Source organism: Diplotaxodon limnothrissa, linkage group LG6 (genome assembly GCF_057381915.1).
Source record: "Diplotaxodon limnothrissa isolate DT_005_m linkage group LG6, D_limnothrissa_male_GT1.1, whole genome shotgun sequence".
NCBI classification, from domain to species: domain Eukaryota; kingdom Metazoa; phylum Chordata; class Actinopteri; order Cichliformes; family Cichlidae; genus Diplotaxodon; species Diplotaxodon limnothrissa.
In genome coordinates this window covers 11,505,160-11,521,677 of record NC_140601.1, presented here as the reverse complement: position 1 = coordinate 11,521,677, position 16,518 = coordinate 11,505,160, and positions in this window count along the sequence as shown.

Sequence of the window (16,518 nt, the reverse complement as noted above, 5' to 3'; positions counted from 1 at the left end):
GTCACTAATAAAAACATCAAAGCCATTGTGTCCGCAGGTTTGTCTTCTGTTAGGTGGTACAGACAAAAGTCTGTACCACAAAATAACCACTAACACTGTCACCTGTCTCTGCTTTCATTGTCAGCACTGTCAGGTTTTTGATGAACATATAATAATATGTAGCCATGTCACATGTTTAACTGAGCTGCTTTGAATGCAGTTTGTCTGGAGAAAGACTCACAAAATTAAAATCTTTTTTCAGCCTTTCAGGTAGGAATGAACTATTTAAGTAAAGAGCAGATTCACTGTTTGACATGATTTGTTCTGTATGACCTCTCAATTGTATTTAAGTACCAGATTTGGACTCTTTAACACTAAAGTGTTTTCTTCACACAATTTGAAGTCCATCATTATACAATGAGAAAGATGAAACAAAGATGACAAGTGAAAAACATTCAAAACAGTTGCCAATCTTCATAGGGGTAGACGTCCCAGACAATTCACCCCAGTCAGACCACATAAGGCTCAGAGAAACTGCAAATCCCCCCAGGAACTACAAGACTCCAAAGGCCTCAGTTAGCATGTTAAATATTAATATTCATCTAAGTGCAATTAGAAAAAGACTGAACAAATATGGTCAATACAAATAATGAACAGCACCACATTTGGAGAGCATCTCAAACTAATTAAGCACACAAGTCATATACACTGAACGAGGGCTGATGATATGGGCAGTTTTGCCTACACAGAACCAGGACACCAGGGCTGAACTGGGCAGCTGAACTGCTGCTACGCCATATATCTTAAGGCACCCGGGCCCTCACGTATCTGCGATACGCACCTTGAAGAACAGAATTTAATTTTGAAGAAATGAGAAAGGATAAGAGTTGACAAGTTAAGAGAAAACAAAAAACAAAAAGAAAAAATAGTAAAATCAAAAGAATCGGTATGTTAGCTGTTGGGGCTGCTGTCACTGCACTGTCAGCAGTACAATCAGTAACAACTACTAACAAGCCCTCACAGTCACAGTGGGGTGCTTTTGTAGGGACAACAATCCCAATAAAAAAGTGAGGAAGAGACACAGGAAGTTGAAATTAATGTATTAAGAAAATAAATGATTATGAAGTGAGATATTCAGGGATTCAGGTAAAATGAATGGGAACTTTGACCATGAGCCACTCTTAATAGCTAAGGTGTGGCTTCTGATTGTCACAAGCTGCTGTGCAGCTAAGGCGTCCTAAACCAACGACAACGTGATTTAAACTTGATTCAAATAAATAATCAAACAAAATGAAGTATATTCATAATATGTGTATCGGAGCTCAGTGACCTTCCAGTCACTGAGGTGGCCATGGCCCTCACATTTGACTCTAAAATATTTTAAAGTCCTCTGTCTGACAGCTAAAGCCTAGAGTAAAATGAGTCATACAAAGGACAGTGAACCCAAGCTCATCAGCAAATCTTCAACAGAATGGCTTAAAAAGAAAAGAATCAAAGTGTTGCAATGGTCCAGTCCAGTCTTTCCAGACCTTAGGGGTGGCTGTAGCTCAGGTGGCAGAGCAGGTCAGCCACTAATCAGAAGGTCGGTGGTTCAATCCCAGGCTGCATCCTGGCTGCATGCCAAATGTCCTTGGGCAAGATACTAACCCCGTGTTTGCCTACTGGTGGTGGTCAGAGGGCCCGGTGGCGCCTGTGTCCGGCAGCCTCGCCTCTGTCAGTGCGCCCCAGGGCAGCTGTGGCTACAATGTAGCTTGCTATCGCCAGTGTGTGAATGTGTGGGTGAATGACTGAATGTAGTGTAAAGCGCTTTGGGGTCCTATGGACTAGAAAAGCGCTATACAAATGCAGGCCATTTACCTTAGCCTGATGGAAAAACTGTGTTGAGTCATTAAGAGGGATGTGCATAAAAACATGTCTGCAAACTGAAGCAATGCTGTAAAGAAGGGTTGGCCAAAATTCCTCTGCGATGATGCAGTTCCTTATAGGAACTGAAACTAAGATATTTAAAGACTTAGCAGCTCTTGAACTTGAGACACTCTGTCTCTGTCAGGCTCTCTCACACCAAATAAGAGGAAGCCTCAAAACTTTGTCAGATTTAGCTTCATATAAAGGCAAGCAAACCAGTAAATTGTCTGAAATCAGGCGTACTAAAATCCAGGAACTTTTCACTGGACACAAATAAATGTGTTCAGTTCTAATAAATGTTCTATTTTAGGTATTATCACTTTGTACATTATTGTGGATGGAACAGAAGGTAAAAATCTTGATCCCAGACTCAGAGGACTCAGAACTGGTTCATCATCACCATCATCTCAGCTGCACCTAATATATTCTTGATGGTCTGGTTGTATTAAAGGTTCTTTTTATTGCGCAGCTTAAGGGAAAATTTCAGTGACTTGGATGCCTTTTGAAACTGCTGGAGTGAGAATGAGGAACGAGACAAAAAGAAAAGAGAAGGAATGCAACAGTCAAATGATGATGTCACAGTCAGTATACATTTCCTCTGTACTCACAAATCACAGAAGAATAAGCTGTATAAAATCTGTATTAATTTATTTTTTAAACTTCCTGGTGACCTTGACTTTGAGGTAAAGCTCACACCTTGACCAGTTACCAGTAAAGAATTCAAACTCATGTTTTTCGTAGATGCACCTGCAGCTAAGTGGTAAAAGGAGCTCAAAGCTTCACTTAAATTTATTCATGAATATCTCGACTGGTTTTAGCAACACTTACTTAAGCTACGCTGCCATCTCCTGGCAAAACTGACTATCACTACCACATCAGTTGAGAGGAAGAACCGTTAAAATCATAACACAAATTTTTAAAAAGTAATGTATATTTACTAAGGTGATAATCAACATTTAAAATTCCCACCAGTAAAAGGCTGAGATTTCTTCTTTGACTCTTATGTCTTTTCTTTTCCCTTTCTTTGATTTTGTGAACTTTATGCTTCGAAGATGAAGATGAATCTTTTGAAAGATGCTCATTAAACTTTTCTGGGTTTCATCTTGTACATCTTAGCTATAAGTGATTATTAAGTAAGGTTTACGTTACTTACTCATTACATATTTAGTAAATTAATAATCTGAATTTATGCTGGATTAATTAATTAATTAATTAACTAATTAATTACTATTACTGTGGTCTCAGAGGTCCATCAGTGGATCTGCACTGATCACATCAACATCTGAGTTCAAGCAGAAAATGGTTCACTGTACACTCGGATGGTTACAAGTAAGTTCAGAGTGAGCTCTCTGTACGTGTAACGCAGAAACGGCCCTAACCAATCTGGCGCCCTAGGCAAGATTTTAGGTGGCGCCCCCCTACATCAGCAGTGTAGTGTAATGTTGTAACAAATAATATTTCTATTAAATAAGCTTTACTTTGCATTTTAATTAACGTGGGATTATTTTTTGTATTTAGAAATAATAGTACCAACTTTTTTTTTTTCAACATTTGTGGCACTGGCGTGGCGCCCCCTGATGGACGGCGCCCTTAGCATTTGCCTATACGGCCTATGCCACGGGCCGGCCCTGGTGTAACGTACAACATGTCTGAAGAGAAAAACCCAACTTTAACCATCAATGACCTGAGAGAGAGTGATGCAAACACACTTTTACCAAGAGCTGCTCAGCAGTGAGGAAGCAGTCACATACTCCTGTGCTGTCAAAGGCTACAAAGATCTCAGAGCCTCTGAAGTCTCTGTGGGTGAGTCATGATGTTTATGGTTGCTACAAAACAAACAGAATGGGTCATACAGCAAATCATTACAATCAGGATCACTTCTTTGTTTCTAGGTTCCATCACAGCAACCTGCTTTAGTGTGACCTATGCTAAAGGGAAAATATGTTCTTACAGGCAGACATCAGTAGATGAGCCGTGCTCCATCACATATCCCAGAGGTGAAGTTTTCACAAATAAGCAAACATCTTCCACCAAACCTCTAATATATTAGTTTGATCTCATTTTTCTTCAAAAAATATAAAGCTCACATATTACCTTTATTAATACATGTATTAGCAAGCCATATTTAATTACTCCTTTTTCTTAACACCAAACACCAAAAATAAAATTACATACATTATGTCAAAGTGACTCATTAAAACTATATTTATCATCTCAGAAAGCAGAAATTACAAGAATCAACAATTTTCATTTCAAAGCTATTCAACAGACAAGTTCTCCTGTGCTGTAAAAGGCCTTGATTACCTTCTGTATACACGGTGTATATACACACACACACACACACACACACACACACACACACACACACACACACACACACACACACACACACACACACACACACACTCTGTGCTAATATTTTCTTGTGCTGCTTGAATCGGCAACAAAGTTCCTTAGCTAGAAGACTCAGAAACAATCTTCTTTTGCCTGTCCGCCCTGTGCATGCCTTATACAAAATGTAGGCATTCACCACCGCCAGGTTCAGCATATTGTAGAAAACCGCTACTGGTCACCTGCGTGTTGCTGCTCTTACAGAATACATGCGTGCCATTTGGTCCAACACGTCTACACCACACTGTAAAAGAAGAGAGTCATGAGTATATGTTTTTTCTATAGGCCTGTATAGCACACATCAGAAAACATTGTAGCACTGATGTAAAATTATACACACATTCGCATACCTTCATGTGGTTATAGTTTCTTATTGCTTTGGGTTTCCTCTTTCTGCCGTCACTGATCGTCACATCTTAGTGCATGGAACTAAGAACACACACAGTCTTGGTTTTTTTAGGTCCATAAATTGTGAAGGAGACACCGCCACTTCTAAGCACTGAAGTGGAGAATTCCTCTCGCTGTGCAGTGTCTTTTGCAATTTGAGGAAGTTCACGGCGGACTTTATTCACCGGCACGGTGAATAAAGTCCACAAAACAACGTTACTTGGCACAAGTAACGTTGTTTTGCGCTGCAGTAGTCTGTGCGACAGCGACAGTGAAGTGAAGGAATTGTCCGTTGTGACGTTTCTCCCATCATCCAAAAACAGCTCCACTAGTTTCATGACCACGTTCTCTGCCAGCCTCTCTTCCTTCTGACGACTGGGGTCCTTTCCCAAGTAGATGCACTGCAGACATATTTGGTCTCCAGATCCGTGGCCATCCAGAACTTGATCCCAAATTTGTCTGGCTTGGTTGCGATATACTGTGTGAATGGACACCGAACCTTGGTAGGGAAAAGCTGTTCATCTATGGTCATGTGTTCTCCTGGAATGAAACTCTTAGCACAGTTCTCATTGAAGCGTGTCCAGATGTCAGAGATTGCCTCAAATTTATCTGTTTTCACCCGTTCTGCCCGCGTGTCCTTGTCATCAAATTGAAGGTGTTGCATAATTAAAATGAATCTATCTCGGGGCATTGTCTCTTTGCTTACTGGCACCAGAAATCTTTCTGACCAGCAATCTAGAATGGCACCAACGGGACACATGATTGCTCTTAGGGTCAGGGTTTTTTTTTTTTTTTTTTTAATTTTTGCTATTTTTACAGGAACAGGCAGAGGAGAGAACATGTAAAGCTGGAGTGATCACACATGTCACTCATGTCATTGTATTAGCAACTTGTCATTCTGTTTTCACACATTTTTTTATAAATAAAATGGACTTGTGTTTCCATATATTGTGAATGTGACCAAAAACAAATGTCCATTACAGAGGCCATAAATGAATAGGCTGGTGTGGTGGGGCGTGGTCTGCGGTGCCGTGAAGGGAGGGCGGATGCACCTGCACGGCATCCTTAATCACGCCCGCCTAGTTAAAACACGGGGATTCAGGGGTTTGGGTGTGTTGTGTTGAGATGTACATATCCGAATGATACTCCGTGGTCCCGCCGTGCCTTATTCTCGCCACAGCTGGTTCTCAGGAGGGTGTAGGGTCATATAAAGACAAAATTATACAGAATATATATAACATAATATAATAATATGATATATATAATATATAACTAACCAGACCAATTTGTGGTTTGCAAGGACGAGAGGACCATAGTTGGATAAATGTGTCAATTCTAGCTAACAGCAAGATCAGAAATCAGAAACACAATGAAATCAAGGAGTACCAGGGGCTTAAGGACCAACTGGAGGTAAAGTCCAAATTGTCTTAGTAGTAATAGAAGCATGAGGAGCTGCCACCCCAAATCAGGATGAGTGGCTTCAGCAGATTCCAGGCAGAACATCAAGGGTCTCTGTACAGAAGCGTGCAGTTCTAGGAGCAGTAATGGAAGATACTGCATAGAACAATATACATACACAATACATATGAAGTATTGAAGCTGTTATTTATGTTTTACTGTAAAATTCACTGAAGGCTCTGACTACTTGAAAGTAGACCATGATTTGTTAAAAATTACCTGTAAAAATTCAAATTGTTACGATTTGTTCGAGAAGTGAAACTGATAACCTTAATAAAGAAAAGAAAAACAAAGGCAATAAAGTCTGAAGCCTGAGCGTTTGGCTTACAGGGATCATTTGTATATATGTTAAATTTATTTTTCCAAACTTTGGGCATCCACCACTGTAACTGTATGCAAATGACAGAAAACAAATACAAGTAAAATTGGGTCCTTTTACGTTGTGGGGCCCAATTATTTAAACAAAAATAAAGATCAACCATTTTTTTTTAAATCTGCAACATAAGATAATGAAATAACTACAGATATTTATACCTAACTTATCTTGTCTGTGAACTTGAAAAGAAGTAGGCAGAGAACAATAGAAAATGTTGCTGAGATGAAGAGTTATAATGGTGTCCTCTGGTGGACATGGCCTGAACTGCTAACCAACTTCAAGAAGTCACCCAAAATTGTCTGGATTTATCTTAAAGTTGACACAGCAACAAGTAAAGTACTTATTTTATAAAAGTAATACATGATATATATGACTTTTATATGTTAATTATTTATATATGATAGTGTTTCATGCAGCACAGTAAGACCAAAAAACAAAAACAAAAACAGAGTGAATTTAAAACAAAATTCTTGTCACCAGTGTTTACCTCTATGGTTCAAATCCTATTTTTCCTTCTGGGTGCGGCTAAAAAAGGCTAAAGACTGGCAGACGTTTTGACTGTGGAGCCACACTTAGCAGTGACATTAAACGAACAAGAATACGACAGGACAAGTGACAAGTTAAACCACTACAGGGCTGCAACAATAACATTAATATCACCTCTTCAAAGCCAGAATACAATTCAATCAGACAACTCAAACACTGGTTGCATATGGTTACCCTTAAAGAAAGTAACTAGAGACAGGCTACATAATCATATATATATATATATATATATATATATATATATATATATATATATATATATATATATATATATAACACCAAGCACGCCCCTGCGGGCGGTTTATCCTTCAAGCTCGGGTCCTCTACCAGAGGCCTGGGAGCTTGAGGGTCCTGTGCAGTATCTTAGCTGTTCCCAGGACTGCGCTCTTCTGGACAGAGATCTCCGATGTTGTTCCTGGGATCTGCTGGAGCCACTCGCCTAGCTTGGGAGTCACCGCACCTAGTGCTCCGATTACCACGGGGACCACCGTTACCTTCACCCTCCACATCCTCTCGAGCTCTTCTCTGAGCCCTTGGTATTTCTCCAGCTTCTCGTGTTCCTTCTTCCTGATATTGCTGTCATTCGGAACCGCTACATCGATCACTACGGCCGTCTTCTTCTGTTTGTCTACCACCACTATGTCCGGTTGGTTAGCCACCACCATTTTGTCCGTCTGTATCTGGAAGTCCCACAGGATCTTAGCTCGGTCATTCTCCACCACCCTTGGGGGCATCTCCCATTTTGACCTCGGGACTTCCAGGTTATACTCGGCACAGATGTTCCTGTACACTATGCCGGCCACTTGGTTATGGCGTTCCATGTATGCCTTGCCTGCTAGTATCTTGCACCCTGCTGTTATGTGCTGGATTGTCTCTGGGGCATCTTTACACAGCCTGCACCTGGGGTCTTGCCTGGTGTGATAGACCCCAGCCTCTATGGATCTTGTACTCAGAGCTTGTTCTTGTGCTGCCATGATTAGTGCCTCTGTGCTGTCTTTCAGTCCAGCTTTGTCCAGCCACTGGTAGGATTTCTGGATATCAGCCACCTCCTCTATCTGCCGGTGGTACATACCGTGCAGGGCCCTGTCCTTCCATGATGGTTCCTCGTCTCCCTCCTCTTTCTAATATATATATATATATTAATGAGATCATTAACGAAGAGAGGGAAGGTAGTCAGAACTGAGGGGATTGAACTACCAGAAGGCAACAAGTACTTGGGGATCCCGCAGGCGAATGGGAACCATGAAGAGGCCACTAGAAAAGCTGCAACCACCAAGTACCTGCAGAGGGTCAGGCAAGTCCTGAGGAGTCAGCTGAATGGTAAGAACAAGATCCGGGCCATCAACACGTACGCCCTGCCCGTGATCAGGTACCCTGCTGGGGTAATAGGCTGGCCAAAGGAGGAGATAGAAGCCACTGACATAAAGACAAGAAAGCTCCTTACCATGCATGGAGGGTTTCACCCCAAGTCCAGCACCCTGAGGCTGTATGCTAAGCGGAAGGAAGGGGGCCGGGGACTGGTGAGTGTCAGCACCACAGTCCAGGATGAGACAACGAACATCCAAGAATACATTGGGAAGATGGCCCCAACTGACCGAGTGCTCAGTGAATACCTCAGGCAGCAGAAACCCAAGAAAGAGGAGGGAGACGAGGAACCATCATGGAAGGACAGGCCCCTGCACGGTATGTACCACCGGCAGATAGAGGAGGTGGCTGATATCCAGAAATCCTACCAGTGGCTGGACAAAGCTGGACTGAAAGACAGCACAGAGGCACTAATCATGGCAGTGTAGCAGATGTGAAATGGTCGACTGCGTTGTGACAACAGACACGGACTGGCTGGAAACAGGGTTTATTCCTACAAAACAGAGTGCAGCAGCAAAATCAGTGTCACACACAGCGGCAGCAGGCTTCTCCTCACCCAGTGTGGAGTCCGTACAGCTCTGCTTGCATCATATAAAAGAAAATACAACTTATCAAAATAATAATTTTCACAACCGCCACTTCAAAATCAAATATTACAGTGGGGTAAAACAGAGACAATTATGGAATCACTAACAATAACGTATAACATTCAAATTCCCATTAAAATAGGTCAATTGCATAATACATATTCAAACAACTTTTTAACTCTTCCCAACATGGCTGAAGATACTGCTCAGAGCACAGCCTCGGGACATGAGCTCATTATACACATAAAACAAAAACTACACATTTACACATACCTACAAAACAGAGTGCAGCAGCAAAATCAGTGTCACACACAGCGGCAGCAGGCTTCTCCTCACCCTGTTTAACACAAGTCAGTTCCACACAAACGGATGATACAACAGATAAAGCGCAGTTCCAAATATCATTTTTCTCACTCAAAGCGATTGAAAACACTTTGAGAGCTTTTAACCCTAGGAGCCAATACTTAACAAAGACAAATACACCGAATTTATATGGATAATTTAGTACAGGGAGAAGAGCTACAGAAAGCGTGCCTCACCAGTGTGGAGTCCGTACAGCTCTGGCTAGGAAACCCCACACCCGCAATGTGGCCGCAGGTGGCGTTACACTGATTAATGTCCCACTTCAACAATAACACACGGAACCTTAGTTCCACAAAAATAAAGTTGACACAATAAAAAAGTATAACCTATGTACAATACAGTTTTGAGAATGTTCACAATTCGTACATTATATCTCAGCTACATACTCCCCCCTGAACTTCTCAAAACCCGTTAGGTAAGGGTGAGCAACTGAGCGTCACATATAACAATTCGTAACTGTCAGTGATCTGGAAATTCACTACCCGGTGATACGTGCAACAAATATGTTTCCCAACTCATGGGGAAAGTAAACAGAAGAAAGTTGGCCAGACCCCCTAATGTTTACTCGCAAGAGAAAGTGCCTTATACACTATCCTGAACAAACAACACGGTAACAGCTACTATATGATGAATAGTACTCTGAGCTGAAGACAATCTCAAAATAGGTGTTAACATCTGACATGAAAATCACCCAACATATAAAACAAGTAGCCCTCACAGAAACAAGTTCTTGGCAAAGCTGCTCACTACATTGCCTGTTTGTAGGTTTCTTTGCTTCATAGTCTGGATTAACCTATTCACAGGCTTCACTATTCGACCCACTCTCGTCCTGATCTGGCCTGCTGCATTACTTGGGGGTACACCACCATGTTTCACGAGGCTCCCAACCTCGCTGACTGGCTGACTTTCAGGGTAACTGATACTTGGTAGTGTTCCCTCCTCAACTGGGGTAGTGCAAGCCCTGCTGTTGTTGTCATCATCTACTTCAGGGTAAGCAGCTACTTCACTACTGGCACTGTCACTGTCCTGATGCTCCTCATCATCCAACTGCGCACGGACACTGTCTCCAATACTGTCACACTCTTGGGGTCCTCTAGGAGCCGGGACACAGTCATCCGTCATCTGAGCCACCCAACAGGCTGTGCGTTCAGTACAATCGTCCTCAGGATCAGCGACAGGGGATTCTCCATCAGATTGACTCTGCTCCTGGCCGAGTTCTGATTCACTGGCAAAAGACATCTCTGGTTCGCCCTCGAACTCTATGGGCAGGAAATTAGCCTGCAAAAGCAAGTTCCTATGGACAACTTTCTTCTGTCCACTCTTGACGTTCCTGATGCGATACGTGTGGCATGTGGGGTTCTTGGAGATCACAGTGTAGATGGTCGACTCCCACCTATCAGCTAACTTCCTACGACCCCGTTCGCCCTTGTTTGCCAAAAGGACACGATCTCCTTCCTCAATGTCAACACCTTTCTGCTTTTTGTTGTACAGGTCTGCTTGACGCTGCTGACTAGCTCCGGTGTTAGTCTGGGCCAATGCGAGTGCTTCTCTGAGGTCATCTCTCATCCTTTTTACATAACTGTCATAGTCTGTTACATCATTGTCCCTTGCAACATTGTGAAACATGACATCCACTGGTAACCTGGGGATACGCCCGTACATTAGGAAGAACGGTGCGTAACCAGTGGACTCATGAGCGGTGCAGTTGTAGACAAAGGTCAATGTCTGCAACATCTGAGGCCACTTGTGCTTCTCCCTCGGAGGTAGGGCTCTGATCATATTTCCCAAGGTCCTGTTAAACCTTTCGGTGTGACCGTTACCCATAGGGTGGTAAGGTGTCGTTCTTGACTTCTGCACCCCGGCCACCTGCAGCAGCTCTTGGATCAACTCACTCTCAAAATTGGCGCCCTGGTCTGAATGGATCCTTTGAGGGAAGCCATAGACACAGAAATATCTGTCCCACAACTGGCGCGCAACTTGTTTTGCCGTCTGATCTGAGCACTGGAAAGCATGGGCCATCTTGGTGAAATGGTCAGTCACTACTAGAACATCCACACTCTTGCCCCTGTGATCCTCTGCGGACCAGAAGTCTATGCAGACGAGCTCAAGAGGACCGGTAGTTTTAATGCTTTCAAGAGGAGCCCTCCCCTCAGGCTCGAGTGTTTTGCTGACAACACAACGTTTACAGCACTTGACATGCTCGCGAATGTCATGCTCCATGTTGATCCAGAAAAATCTCTGCCTGGCTAGGTACAGAGTTCTGCTTTGGCCCTGATGGCCAGCATCATCATGGACACCTGACAGGACTTGACTGATTAATGTGGATGGGGTCACGTACTGATGGCGCTTTTTGCCAGTGAGCAGGTCTTTGCTCACTCTGTACAGGATACCATCCAACACTTTCAACTTTTCCCACTGTTTCATCGTCTTTTGCGCTCTGTGCGACAGGTGAGCTCTTTCTCTACGTGATGGACGCCGACCACGTACGACGAACGGAATGACTTGAGACAGTGTCACATCTGCTCTCTGCTCCTCCTGTAGCTCCTGGAGCGAGAAGGCAGACAAGGTGTTCTGGCCTAGTGAGGGAAACCGATCTAGCTCTTGAGTCAACCAGGAGATTGCTCTCTGTTTTGAGCCTTGGTCCCACTCAGCGTGGCCTGCGAAGACTGCGGAAACTTCATCATTAGTCAGGGAACAACACCCTAGGCTCTCTGCAGGGGCCAAACACTCAACACTTTGGTGGTTGGCACTGAGCCTGAATGCATCCTGAACCGAGATTTCTTTGACCTGTTGCGACTCCTCTAACAGGGTTGCATAGGGTTCAGTCATGAGTCTCTGACTAACACGGTTGTGAACGAATGGCTGCCTGCTCAGTGCATCTGCAACGACATTTTTACTGCCAGGAATGTACTTGATGCTGAAGTCGTAGGGGGACAGCTTTGACACCCACCTCTGTTCACATGCATCAAGCTTGGGCTTCGTGAGAATATATGTTAGGGGGTTATTGTCTGTCCAGACGGTAAAGCTATGCCCCTTCAACCAGTGGCTGAATTTGTCACAGACAGACCACTTTAGCGCCAGAAACTCAAGGCGATGGGCGGGATAGTTTCTCTGTGCACGGGCGAGGGCCTTGCTGGCAAATGCAACGGGACGTGCTTTACTCTCGCCCTCTTGGACTTGTGACAGCACAGCACCCAAGCCGTCCTGTGAAGCGTCTGTCGACAAGATAAATGGTTTGTTGAAATCAGGGTGAGCAAGCACAACGGAGTCAAGGAGTGCAGCCTTCAAGCGTTCAAACGAGTCAACATGCTCCTTCTTCCAATCACTTGGGCTGAGCCTCCGGAAAGAAGCAGCACCTCGGGCATTTACTTTCTTTCCTTTAGGAGCGGCAGTCAGGGTAAAAAGGGGTCTGGCAATCTTAGAACAGTCCTGTATGAAGTGTTGGTAATACATTACCATACCCAGAAACGACTTTATCTTCTTCTGGGATGGCGTAACCCCGTCCTCCATCATGAGATCAGCCTCTGAGATAGCGGTGATCGCCTTAACCTTGTCAGGATCGGTCGAAACCCCGCCTTCAGTCACAACATGGCCCAGAAATCTCACACTCCTTCGGAGCAGATGACATTTTTTGGGGGCCAGCTTCAGTCCATGGGCACGTAGTCTGCTAAACACAATCTCCAACCTCCTGAGAGCCTCTGCTTCATTGGGTGCATAAACAAGCAGGTCGTCCAGGTAACACAGCAGGGTTAGGAAATTCTGGTCGCCAAATATGCCCATCATGAGACGCATGAAGCTCGCCGGGCTGTTGCACAGGCCTTGGGGGAGTCTGTTAAACTCGTAGAGCCCCATTGGTGTTGTGAAGGCCGTTAGCTTTTTGTCCTCCTCTGCCATCTCAATATTGTAGAAGCCAGAGGTGAGATCCATGGCACTGAAAATTGCGTTACCTCCCAGGGCTGCCAGACAGTCTGACTGGTGGGGCAAGGGATGGGCATCCTTGACTGTGCGTGCGTTCAACCAGCGGTAGTCCACGCATATTCTGAGATCTCCATTCTTCTTCCACACCAGTACCAGTGGGGACGCCCACTCACTGTTGGATTTGCGGATCAGCTCTCGCTCCTCCATCTCTGTGAGCACCTGTCGCAACTTGTGGTACTGCCCTGGAGGGACGCGCCGATAGGGAAGTCTGAACGGCCTGTCGTCAGACAGATGGATGCGATGGACAAAATCCTTTGCCAGTCCACAGTCCAGCTTACCCTTGGAAAAGACATCCTCATACCTGTGGATCAGTTGCAGTACCTGAGCCTTCCAGTGGTCTGAGACTTCACAAGAGTCGAGGTCTAGGTCCTCCAACCCCATCTTCTGCAAGATGTCACGCAGGCTAGGGCAGGAGGGAGGGCTACTCTGTGCGTCGCTACACACTGTCTGGCTCTGGACCCTAAGGGTCTCACTTGGGTTTTGGTCAGAAGCCACTTCGAGATCTTCAACAGCTACACAAGCGGAAGCATCTGCTACCTTAGCGTTTCGTCTCAATGTGATAGGCTTATCACATGTGTTCAGGATTCGAACAGGGACCCACCTATCGCCACTCATAGAAACCACAGTTCTACAGACAATGACACCTTTTTTATGAGTTTGCGATTTTGGTGGTTCAACCAGAATGGCGCTGCCCTCGGAAAGGGGTGATGACGCTGGCAGTCTGCCCCATACAAGGTGCTCTTGCTTGGGGAGTAGAGTCACTGCCTGAGCTAGTTTGACAGTGCCAATGACATCTGGCATTTTGTCACCCCTCCACCGGTTAATGCCAGACAGCATATTCAGAAACTGCACTATTTCAGGCGCTTCTGCTGATTCGGGTTTGCTCAGGACTTGCCAGAAATGGGGGGACAGCCTGAAGTGTCTGAGGAGGTGTTTGATAACATTTGTCCCTAAAATCAACTGATCTTTCTGACCGGGGACCACTAGGGCAGGCACTCTGAACGTACAATCATACACTTCCATTTTCAACTCGCATATACTCTTGGGTTTAACCTGAACTCCACCACAGCCCACTAGCACAATGTCGGTACGAGTGTCGCTTAATTCCAATGCGACCCCAGCGCTCTTTAACTCTCGCTCCGCCTCTTCGCTCAAGGTACACGCCATGGAACCTGTATCAAGAAGGGCCTGCAAAGAGACTTTGTCATTCACCAATGCATTCGTGTAAAATAGGCTGTCTGCCTCATCAAGTCTTACTATATTCTGGGAAAGTACAACAGTACCAGGTGGGGCACACTTCAGGCTTTCTTTGTATACAGTCTGTATGTCATCACTGGGATTGAGGGTTTCACACTCTTCGCTCACACTGTCCCCTCTCAAGTGCAAGCACCCTAGTTTCCCTGGGGATTATTTTGCTGGGTAATGGGTTCAGCTGCTCTGGGGCAGTCTTTCCTCTGATGCCCAACCTCCAGGCAACCTAGACATCTCCTCTCTCTCATGCAGTGAGTGCACGTGGAATGTGAGCTATTGCCACAAACCTGGCACGAAGGGAACCTGGCTGAGGCTAGAGGCTGTGGTCTAATTACGGGGTGGACAGGCTGGTTGGAGCGCTCTAACACCCTCTCCAGCATACTGAGCACGCGGTCTAGAGCACTTGGGTCTGAAGCGGCAGCTCCAGCAGCCTTACCCGGGCTGTCCTGGGAACATTTTACTGTACCTACTTGGGCATGGTTCAGTTCAAACTCAGGCGACTCGCTTGTGGTTGTCGCAGTGGCCACGAGGAGGGGATGGGGTCTGGCAGAGCCCAGGCTCTTCTTTTTTGCATGACACTCTCTTTGGTGTTCATCAATGGCTTCCTGAACCTCCATTACTGTCCATTTACTGATGGGCTTACATTTGAAAACACAGGCGAGGCTGGGATCAGGACAATTTCTGATAAACATCATGGCTATCTCTGCCTCCATGTTCTCCATTTTGCCTCCCTGACGCTGTAAATGCTTGTCAGCTGCCTCAGCAGCGATATTAAGCCTCACCCAATAGTCTACTGGGGTCTCTTTTGCAATTGCTTGGGTGGCATAGAAGTCAGCCAGTGGTTGACAGGAGCCAGGACTATCACTAAAATAACGCCTGAGTATGGCATAGATGGTCTCAGGGTTGGTCACTACACCAGAACATGAGTTACTTTTCAAACCCACCTTAACAATGTTTTTAGCTCTGCCGAGGAGGTGGTTTAAGACTTCATCCACCTGCACGGCTCTAGACAACCCTCTCTTCTCTAAGTACACTTCCATCATGTCTATCCACTCATGAACAGAGTACTTATCCGCATCATCACCTCTGTACATAGGTGGGTCTTTGATATCTTGTCGGACCACTAAGTTCACTTTGGAGAGGTCGAGAGTGGTGTCAGGGCTCTTAACTTTGGGGGACTCGGCTGGAGCTGTCTGGTTTGGACCAAGTGGGACTTGACTGGATAGTAGCCGGCTAGCGATTGATTCACCTATCTGGGTTCCCAATTCACCAATGAGCTCACGTAGCTCTTTGTGTGTGCTGTCGTCGCTCAAAGCAGGGGTTGAGGACTGGCGCTCATGAGCTTTATTTCGAATAATGTCATCTGACTCTGCTGGCTCATCACGCGACATTATAGACCTGTCTCTCACTTCATCTGCCCCAGACAGTCTCCAACCTCTCCCAGCGACTGGCGTGAAAAGGTTAAAGGAGTCTTGGCCCCTACCAGCCATGTTGCTTACAGGAGGTTAGCAATAACTACAAAGGGGATCAGAAACAAAAGGAATACAAAAATACCTATCACTCAGAAAAATACAACACAAGTAAACACGGCTCAGTTAGACTCTAACAGGTGTAACTGGGAGAAATGCCTACTAACAGAACACTGGAAATTTTTTGCTGACCCACAGAATAATTTTACTTATATTACAGGTGTCGGAAGTGTTCAGCTCAACCTCAGCGATCGGCAGCGGCTGATCAGATGCATCCGGGTCACGGCACCACTTTTATGTAGCAGATGTGAAATGGTCGACTGCGTTGTGACAACAGACACGGACTGGCTGGAAACAGGGTTTATTCCTACAAAACAGAGTGCAGCAGCAAAATCAGTGTCACACACAGCGGCAGCAGGCTTCTCCTCACCCAGTGTGGAGTCCGTACAGCTCTGCTTGCATC